Source organism: Clinocottus analis, unplaced genomic scaffold, assembly GCF_023055335.1.
Source record: "Clinocottus analis isolate CAN_PGR_092001 unplaced genomic scaffold, fCliAna1.0.p SCAF_27, whole genome shotgun sequence".
Classification (NCBI taxonomy): domain Eukaryota; kingdom Metazoa; phylum Chordata; class Actinopteri; order Perciformes; family Cottidae; genus Clinocottus; species Clinocottus analis.
In genome coordinates this window covers 2,468,993-2,479,244 of record NW_027176009.1, presented here as the reverse complement: position 1 = coordinate 2,479,244, position 10,252 = coordinate 2,468,993, and positions in this window count along the sequence as shown.

Here is a 10,252-nt window from a genome sequence, read left to right as displayed (position 1 = left end):
TATATATATATATATATATATATATATACATATATACATATATATATATGTATATATATATATATATATATATATATATATATATATATATATATATATATATATATATATATATATATATGGCACCATCATGGCACCATAATTTTGACCTTGACTCCATGCAGTTAAAACACCCTTTCTTCTTTTGGGGCATGAACCCAGCCTGCACAGAGAAACCTTCACAAATCAAATGTCAAAAATGAGTGCTTTACAACAGCACCAGTGCCGAGCAGTAACCATACAGCAGAGGTGGAAGTGGCAGCATTTTGTCCCAGCTGCAGCCCCCATGGCGGCTGCAGCTATTTTATAACTGTGCTGCATTGCAGGGCTATTTACCCCACAACCATCACTGCGATTGCATAAGAACTGACGGGATTGTGGTAGTTTTGAGGAGCCCTAAGAGGGAAATGGGTGGAGGTGGCTTGGGTGTGACGTGCCTGAAGAGACAAGAAAAGTTGAGAAGGAATGATACACGTTTGGAAAAGGATTGTGGGATGAGGTGCAAAAAGAAGCAACAAAAGATGTAAAGAGAGAAAGGGACAAAGAGGAGCAGAGAGGCAGATAGCAGAATTGACAGATTGGCTGTTGTGTGTGTGGATGTTGAGCAGATATGGAGTAAGGGGAGGGGGAGCGGAGGGATGAGTCACAGTAAAGGAGTGTGTGTGTGTGTGTGTGTGTGTGTGTGTGTGTGTGTGTGTGTGTGTGTGTGTGACGCAGTAGGACGTGTACAGAGACTCAAATGCACTTACTTTATCCCCATGTCTGCTCCCCTCCTCCTTCCACTCAACCTTGCGATATCACAAAACACTGCTCTACATTACCATGCGTGTGTGTGTGTGTGTGTGTGTGTGTGTGTTTGTACATCTATGTGTGTACATTTAGAGGAATACCATTGGCCTGCACTCTATGTCACAGCTTTTAACATCAATGTTGCACTGCAGGACTGAACGCCTTCTCTGCTGACACATGAAGCGACATGTACTGCAGACCCTGACACTCACTATGCCACATCTTCCATTATTCAGCCAAATTAGCAAACTGACATATGAGTGTTGACAGGAAAGCTTTTCTAGTGGTTATGAACTCTCTGGACCGAATAAACTCACGGTGACTTACTTCTGTCCTCCTTCCTTACTGTGTCAGATTGTATTAATTCTGAAACATTGTGCAAAGATTTGAGTATAAAACGTGTTTTTTATGTATTGGACTAATTTAGCGTGCCTTTATTTGACCTCATATTAATGTGTCTACTATATTTATGAGCATGGGACACTATGTCATCACGACAACATATGAGTCAAAACATCTCGATGCATGGTCTGCAATACGATAGGAAACAATAGTTCACCATGTAACCATTCGATACAGTTCAATACAGGATTACTGTGATATGATTCTACAAATAAATTTCCTGTACCAATATATCTCACTGTAGCTCATTGTCTATGGTAGTAATTTTATGATAACATCCCCAAACTCCAAATGCTGTCTGCCTTATATCTGTAATGATAATGTGATAAAAAAATATACTATATATTATTATTAGTTCAATATTTATTTTTTAAATACTCAAAAAAGACATTCCCCAAGTTCATATTACAGTAACAGCACCCATGTGTTACGTGAGGACAAATGTATTTCTACCTGATGTATATGCTTTGTTCTTATTTGTGAATTCTTTAAAGTATTATGTTGCACTCTCCTTCATTCGCTTATTCCCACAACCTGAATGTATTATTCTATCGTGCAATGGGTAAAATGGAAAAAATCCTCCTTCTATGAAGGAAGCATGGCCCTCCTCTCCTCAAACGTCTGTATAATCAGCTTCACAGCAGTGGTGGAGGGACAGTGAAGGAACTGAGACATTTTGAGGGATTAAAACAGAAGCTGTATCCAGACGGCTTGGCTGCACTGAAAGGGGCCGCACTCCACAGTTATTGTTCAGTAGCCAGTAAAATGGAAAAGGGAAAAAAAAACAGGGGGAAAACAAACTCAACCTGTGTATCCGACATTTTTGTTTTATGTTACCATGTATACATATTTTGCAATGGTTTCACATAACTATTGAACAATAACAATACAATGATGAGAGACAAACGGGTACAAGAAGAGGTTTGAAAATATCTGACATGGTATCTATACATAGAAGTCACGAGTCCACATCTTGTGACTACATCATGTGATGTGGTCCTTGTGCAGAAGCAGACTGAAAGCTGCCATTCAGACCATAGGGACATTTTTATCGTTAATGTCTTCAAAGTGTTTTGAAAGCTTTTCTGTTTTCTTAAATACATGCAAGAGCAACTAAAATCCGGAGGGAAATCAATACTGGAGTTCCTTTGATAATTACTTTGCCACATCATTTTTTTTTTAAAGATTACTAGACTAAAGTTACAGCAAAGCAAAGAGCGATGGATGACACTTTCATGGTGTAATAACATATGTAACGTACACTCAACAGCTTTTTAGAGGGAATGTTGGCTCTGATGTACGTTTCAATTTGTGGTACGGCTTCAAATCTACTTTTCTAAATGGCACTACTCTTGTTATAAATACTACAAATTTAACATAAAGCTACCCTAAATCTTCATTTTACCATGCCAAATTGATACCAAGTTTAAAAAAAAAAAATGAAACATACAACAACGCCCCTCCCAAATGTACTTTTGTGCCCATGCATTGCAGAATACAAGGAATCTCTCTTTCTTCCACACACATGCAGACACACACACACACACACACACACACACACACACACACACACACACACACACACACACACACACACATGTTGGAGCTTGACAGAGTTATCACCAGTTATCCATTAGTTGGAGTTTTTTTTTGTAACCAGCCGGTTCGGGATGCAGAGAGCAGCTTATCACAGCAGTTGTGTGTGAGATAACAGCCAGGAGAGAGCACAGGATTTCACTGCCTGAACAAGTACACGACAACAACAGCAAACAAACCATAGCAGATAAATAAAATCCCACCCAGACACACAGATTATTAATTGTTACTGCTCAGCAATGCTTATCTGCCTTCCTTTTAATGTACCATCCTTTCTCTTTCTTTTGTCACCACTTCTTTTTTTTTTTACACTGTTCCTGCTGCATTATTGATGAGGAGCTAATCAAGACTCACGGAAAGGAATTGCAATACAAGGACACTTTGAAGTTCAAACAGTTTGTTGGAACAATGTGGGGATGGATTTTGCCAACCAAATATGAGCGGGCTCTTTTGCTGGCCTCCAAGATATTAACACCATGACAATCATCACATCTGATTGCCAAATGACGAAACTCCAACTTCATTCTTTTCAACATTTTACAAGGCAAACACCCGTTCCACGTCGAGACCCAGGCGTGTAATGAGCTGCTTCCTTTATCAGTTAAACGAGGCTACATTTAGATTAGAAAGGAAACTGAAATGTTCCTGCAGGGCAAACCTGTTTCAGTTGCACAACATTATCTTTCCGTTTCAACAGTTTTCGTTTGTTTTTTTCTTGGGTGTTAGCAGATGCAGGTGCTGGTGCTGGTATAAGGAAATTAGGTTACACAACAGAAGCTTAGGAACCTGTACCTGAATGTTTTGTTGTTTAGATGCTTCAGATTCATTTAAAAACCAACAACACATGTGTATCATATAGAGCATACAATATTGTCCATTTAATATAAAAATATTGTCCATATAATATGAAAGTCCTGCCAAAGTCCTGTTATTATTTTTGCTTCATGAAAGCAGAGCTTGACTGAAATATGCCTTGACTGTAAGTTTCGGCCTGCACCACAGTGCTTTCTGGCTCTTGTGTTGGAGAGTTACAAAGATAATGAAACTGGGCGAATACAAGCATTTGTGTTTCACTTCTTCATTGTTTTTGTCCCACAAATATCACCTGTATTATTATTTGCTTTGTTCCTAATTCAGATACATTCTTTAATTGCAGAGTGGAGATCCCATACCACCACCCTAAAATCAAATTACTGATGCTTTATTGTGTATTCTCAGGGAACTCCCTCCACCCACATAACCAAACCGCAGTTACCGTGCAAATATCTGCTGTTATCCAATGCACTGCTCCATTTTGTCCACAGTGAGGCAGCAGTGTAACCACAGTGCTGATCTCACTGCCATCATCATGACTGCAATGCAAGCCAAGGTCTCTTTCAAGGGCACACATAATATCTGCAAAGTCACATGTAAAGCAGGGAGAGGCTGCATGGGCGTTTTCAGAGCGCAGTACCGAGGAGAATAAAAAGGCTTTTAGCCTGGACATTCGTCTGATAGATCTCACACAGACCAAATAATTCACACCCTCAGTTGTAAATATTTGAGGGGGAAACTCAAAATAAAAGGGCACTAATGTAAGATAAGTATGGCCAGAGGGTGCTTTATTGTACAGTCTTTACTGAAGATGTAATGGCTGCTATACTCAGAAATATAGTTTTCTACTCAGGTAATATTATCACCATGCAATTTCTATTGTGAATAATGGTGCATCGTTTTCTAAGGTAAAAACTGTGTTGCACTTCGAGACTGAGGAGGAGGGCCCCCCTCCCCAAGTCTTACCTTTTTATAGCCATCAAATATGCATGGCTCCTCTGAGTGTACATATAATGTATTCACAGATTTCCACTGCGCTGAAAAGCTTGCCATCAGCAGTGTGTGTTTGTCTGTGTTTGTCTCCAGTACAAGACACAAAACCTAATCAATAAACACTGATTCATAGTCTTGTGGAAGAAGGTTGAGAGAGAGGGAGGGAGAGAGAGAGAGGAGGGGGGGGGGAGAGAGAGTCTGCAGTAGGATGATCTGTCAGCAATATAGTAGCTGTTCTGCATCAAAATACCAAATATATTATAAAAGGTTTTTAGGATAATACATTGGTATACCTTCAAATCATTATTGTAAGCAAATAAAAGCCCAGATCCAGGTCATTGGTTAACACTGTTGTTGTTGTTGTTGTTGTTGTTCATTACTGCAATGAAAAAAGACAATGGTAGACTATTGAGGCTGGAGAGCATACTATCATGTTTGGCCATCCTTTTTCAATTGCCACCCTGTAGTGTATTCACCCAAATTTCAATTCATGGTTTTGACCAGGAAGTGCACCATCTTAAACTGTTATGGTAAAGCTTCCAGTCCAAAAGAGTTAAAAGGCGTCACCATGTTTATTCCATATAACTGTGCATCCAGTCAACCACGCCTCTTAACACGTTTGCTAACCGTCATGACAGCAAACAAAATATATTTTGATGTGAAAATGCTGAGTGTAGAAGAAAAAAAAAACGTTGAACACGAAAACAGTGATTTCAACATGGGGAGAACTGAAATGCCTTTCCTTGCTTGCTCCGCCTACTACCTCATTTTCGTCCTATGGCAATGGACATATGGGGGAAATGCACACACATGCACACACTTGGACACACCCTTTCTCATTGGACGTGAGCTATGGGTGGTCACTGTAAGACTGCTCTGTCAGCGCAATCTTTATCACAGAAGGGATGGAGTGTGTGTGTGTGTGTGTGTGTGTGTGTGTGTGTGTGTGTGTGTGTGTGTGTGCGTGCGTGCGTGCGTGTGCATGTGTTTGTGACTACGAGAGAGAAGGATTAGGGTGACTGACACATAAAATAAAAGGCGGTTGGGTGCCTGCAGATCATACAGTTACTATGGACCATTGAGTATTGATCACTGCACCGAGGTCTACTTTAATTAGTACCACTACAACACGCCCCCACACACACACACACGCACGCACACGCACACACGTCATTACCAGCACCCATTCCCTGTACTGCTGATGCAGTCTCCTTCAGCGTGGTTGATGTTCACTCTTATATAAAGAGGCTGCAGCTTAACCGGCTAATGAAGGAGATGGGTAAGATTGGAGATGGATGGATAGATGATCTGTTCTGTAAACGATGGCCTAATTTTGTGGGAAAGCGCAACATTTTAATTGTATCTCCTTTCTTCTAATAAATAGCCCTTTGAAGCATTTTGTTCAGGAAAGCGCTCCGCAAAGATATTTATCATGTCATTATTATGACTCTCAGGAACACGGTTGCTAATGTGGCTAGTTTACGCTGCCAAGTTGGACAACAGAAGGTTTTCTAATTTAAGGAACATCGCTTTCAGCCAAACTCTCTCGGCTATTAATTAGGATGACTTCACACAACAGCCAACATACACACACACAAACGCACACAGTCCTCTGTCTCTCCTCTGTGCTCTTTCTCACTTGTTGGCTCACTCTTTGATGCATGCTCATAAGAGGGCACACACACACACACACACACACACAAACTCATATACGCTTAGATGCACAAACACACAGACACACACATGCATCCGAGAATGCACTCTGAAAGCTGTGGGTGGCGTGTCTCATATCTCATGCATCACTCTCCATGCTGGCTCATCTTCGTCTTCCTGTTTTCCTTTCTCACCTGAATCTGAAGTCTGCTCTGCGATCAGTCCAGCTCTTCTATCAAGTTCAAACAATACGCTTTTAACACAAGCGCAAAGGATTTATGTTCTGAAGTCCTGTCTGATTTGTCTCCACTGAATGAATTAGATTTGGGCTGAAAAGGTACAAAAAAATCATATTTCCTTTTTCTGCCAAACTGCCAGTTGTAACATTCAACCACACCTCCCACTAATTAGAGCGTTTTCCTGTAAACAAAGCCAGATAAAATATGACAGAATGTGTTTTTTTTCCCACACCGTTAACTTTTTTTTTTAACATTTGTTTGCGTTTACCTTTATTTGCTCTGCACCGCTTTGTGTAAACGATTGCAGACAGTCACCTCCTCTCGTTTCCCTCAAAGGAGCATCTGTTTAGACACGGTCGACCTGTCAGAGGTGTTGTGCGGGAAACGGCCTCCAGTGCAGTTTGTCTCCTCTGGCGAACACGACACTTTGGTCCCAATCCAACTCTCTATGCATCCTTTGTTTCTCGTTAGGGTGGGTGGATGAGGAGGCAGTCTCACTTTATGACCACGCGCTAATGTAAGCATTCACAGCAGTTTGTGAGCTCAGACTCACTGCACTTCAACCACATTGCTGCTTTGTGATGCATCCTTAGACATTGTCGTTTGAGAAAATAATCATTAGTTATAATCAAGGAAACACGTGAATCTACTGCCTGGCAACACTTAGTTCATACAATGTTTTTATGTTTTATCTGTATACCTCCTTCAGATGGGTGTAGAGGTTTAAGATTAATCTGTTTTCGGCCCCATGAGGCTTCCAAGGGAAATCCCATCTGCATATTAACATTTTAAACCTAAAGAGTTTATCACAGGTTTTGAACAAAAACTGCATCTCGAATCTACTCAGAGAAATCCAAACGTCTGCGCTGGCTGTCCACTGCACTACCTTCATGCTCGTATTTATCCGTGTGGTGGGCGTGAATCCAGCTCCCACCATGCTGTCACGTTCCTCTCTTCCCTGCATTGCTCCGTGACAGTTCTACTGCACTAGCTTTCTAGGGCACGATGCGCTCTGCGCTGGATGCTTTCCAAGTGTTTTTGTAGAGGAGAGTGGGGGGGCCCAGCCTCCTGCAGTATTTTATTCCTATTTCAGACAGGTGCAGGGGAAGATACGGAGGAGAGCGAAGGCAGCAAAGGGATTTGCACTGTCCACACCCTGCAGTCAAAGTGTGTGGACAATACAGGCAGATAGGCAGTCCGGTGACTGGGCCACCAGGGAACAGACGGGACAAAAACTTGCTCGGAGTCTGGAGAGGTCAAGTCTAGATGTGTTTTTTTTCCCCCCCATAGACGGCACAATGCTACAAGACTCAGTCTCTAAGCTGCATCCTCCCTTTCCTTTCGTGCCACTTCTCAAGACCAAGTGAGGGAAACCAGTTATGCATTAACAGCGACGTTAATGTGTTTCCAGGTGTCACGCTGAGCTGTTTCCCCTCACTACGCCTTTGGCCTGCTGTTGGACCTCAGGGAGTAAATGATCTCTTGACACCACAATATGGCAATCTCTGATGTCACGCTTGAGTGAAAACCTTGTGATTCCAACTTTGATGATTCAAATGTTATTGAGCGATAAGTCCGCACGCTGCTGTGTGGGTTCAGAAAATCTATAGACTGTGGATCAAACGTTTTCAAAGATGAAACATTTTGGGGATACTCGGTTTCCATGGGAAGACTGAGATACGCCCAATGTGTTCAAATTCAACGGGCTTATAGACTGGCTATTTTGGGAGTGAGTGATGACCGTTTTCACCCAGAATAATTGAGTTAACGAGCGCCGAATCTTTTGGCAACAACCTTTTTAGCTAAAACAGCAGATCAACACGCGCGTTAAAGACATTTAAGGATAATTGGTGAATTGACAATGCTTATTGTCGATTGCAGGCGTCAGCAACTTTAGGCCACCATTGGCACGTGGTAGCGTAACCAAAGGTTCAATAAGATCCCGGTCGTTAGTCCTTTGCCTGCGTAAATCTATCCAAACTTTTTTGCAAATGTTGCGGACTCAGAATGTTGCCTATGTGAATAGATTTAATGTGAAATATTCACAAGTGAGTATTTTACATTTCATAAACTACCCTTTTTCCATTTTTTTAAGGGTCTGAATAGTAACTCATAGACATCTAACAGTAGTTAACACCACTAACTGAATATCAAACTCAGTTTGGATCACAGTAACACAGAAACAAATCACTGGTAATCATCATGGACAGTTGCACATGTCGATTCAGCAGAAGTAGGAAGACCGTCTTTTAAAGTCTGGCAGTTTCCACCAAAAAGGATTTGCCCAAATTCAATATGGACAATTTCAAAAGCTAAGGAGGATTTGTGATAGAGGATGAAATTGAACACCAGGCCAAAGACGCGCATCACAGATTTGAGCAAAGATGTTACAATGAAAAGGTTCTCGATCAAGTTCCCTCCCAAGGCCAAATCCTTAGAAGGACTTCCCAGAAACCACTTCACCACACAGCAACATTAGCCAAGAGTATCACACATCATCACTAAAAAAAACTGGGACATTTTGCCTTATGACCCCACCCTTTGTTGAGTATTTCCAGAGCCTCCTCTTTCAGAAAGGCACCAACACTCAACCACACGCCTTGTGAGGAGTCACCATTCTCCCCAAATAGAGCTCAGTCCTTTACGTTCACTCATCATAACCATCTCAATGATCAAACTCATGTACTCATTTGAATTCTCAACACACACAACGAAGTTAAACGATGATATTATTCATAGAATTGTCTAAACAATCACATGGCTATGTGTCAAACTGATAAACACTGTGGACAAGCATCAGGTCACATAGGTCTGGTCGGCAGGGCAAACACAGCAGTGACTTCTTCAGGCTTACAAGAGCACTGATTCAGGCCAGATTGAGCTCACCTGTATCTAGCTGACACTGAACGGCACAGGGGGGGGTCCGTGGCTCCTCCCAGAACTCATAAGACCTCAACAAGTGAGCTGCCTTACAAATAGCATACCTGTGGAGTACACTCAGTATACTGTAGCTGCCCTTAGAAAGTGTATGCGGTCAATTTAATTTACAAATACTTCCAAAAACAAACCAGCACTTATTCTCCTCTAGTTTTCGACCTGCACGACGGCGTCATTGGTGGTTATTTGAAAGTGTGACGCACAAAGGCAGCTAGTAATCAGTTATTTTGCGAGCCATTTGGTTCATAAGGCCATTACATGGCATCCTGGTTATTCCTGAATCAGTCAGTCAGTCAGCCTTTCAATCAGTCAGTTTGCTCTCTGCACAAAGCATGAAGCTGTGATGCCTTTACGCATTGCAGTAGTATACACCTCCCTCTGTCTGAGACTTCAGAGGTCCTCTACGGGTTGGTGGACACACACACAAACACACGCACGCACACACACACACACACACACACACACACACACACACCCACGCGGGTACATGCAATCCCTCCGCCTCCTTTCCCTCCTTCATCCCCTCCCCCCCGCCTCCTCCTTCCCCTCTCTCAGTGTCTCTGGAGACCTCAGAGTGCAGCAGGGATGATGGACAGCGGACTAATATCCAAAGCTAACGACTCCTCCCCTCTGACTTCACAGAGTAGCCTGACAGAGGCCACAGTGCCCTTCAGATAGAGGAATATGACCCACTACAGTATTGTGGAAATGTTGTAGACAGTACAGCCTTAAAAAGCATGACCAAAAAGAAGGACACATTTGCTGTGAAGTCTTTAATTAATTGAATAATC